Source organism: Phyllostomus discolor, chromosome Y (genome assembly GCF_004126475.2).
Source record: "Phyllostomus discolor isolate MPI-MPIP mPhyDis1 chromosome Y, mPhyDis1.pri.v3, whole genome shotgun sequence".
NCBI lineage: Eukaryota > Metazoa > Chordata > Mammalia > Chiroptera > Phyllostomidae > Phyllostomus > Phyllostomus discolor.
This window is the reverse complement of record NC_050199.1, coordinates 4514354-4515328: the sequence shown is the minus strand read 5'-3', so window position 1 is coordinate 4515328 and position 975 is coordinate 4514354.

The following is a 975-nucleotide window of genomic DNA, read 5'->3' as shown; positions in this document are numbered from 1 at the left end:
GTGAGTATGTGGGCTAATTGGGGAAGAAAGGTCTTCAGAGGGAAGGGGAGAATCCTGTTGAGAGGGGAGAGCAGGGGCTGGAGTAGCCATTGGCAGGAGTTGATAAGGAGGGGGAGAGGTAGGAGAAGCAAGATTTTCAGGGGAATCAGAAAAGGAGGAGGGAAGTTCTGGGGCAGTAAGCTTAGGAGGCCATATGGATTCAGAGTTTTTTTGGGCTAGAAGAACCTGAGCTGTGGAGCATTGAGCTCACAGATCAGACTGGGAGTGCAAGGCCCAAAAGCCTTGAATGTAGGGGACCTCAGACCATTTGCCAGTTCATCTGCAAAAAATATCTTGATCAGTAAGGTTAATGAAATCGAAAGTGCCTTCAGGAGGCCAGGTCTCACAGTTACTGAGTTGATATAATGTCCAGGCCATATTAGACAGAAAAATCAGCCATTTTTGTTTGAGGCCAGGCACCCTAGAAGTGACTTAGGGTCTGGTTTGGACCCCTGCCCCCCATTCCTACTCCCAAGGATGGATGATCGGTGACTGAGAATTAGCATCCCACAACTCTAAGTCACCGACCAAGTCAGGCAGAAATGGAGTTCAAGACCAGGGGTCATCTCCACCCATTCTTGAATCCCAGAGGGAGAACAGTTTCTGCTGGAAGGACTACCCCTGATGTAGTGCTATGATTTTTGGTAGGAGAGCAGCCTCTCTAATGGATGGGGACCTGGAGTTGGAGTCCAAGGACCAGGAAGTTGAGGGACAGCAGCACCTGGTTCAATGCTCGGACTGGTGGGGTGGCCACAGGGCCTCCTCAGGGAGTCAGGAGAAGAGAGGTCTTCAGTAGACAATGACTCCTCCTGGATTTCAGCACCAAATGAAAGGTTTTAATAATCTCCGCTGAGGAATAAATGCTAATCAGCCACCAAGTTAGGCAGTATAGAGCTTTATTGGGGTTTGTGTGCCCAGGTGAGATTCCCTGGCCCC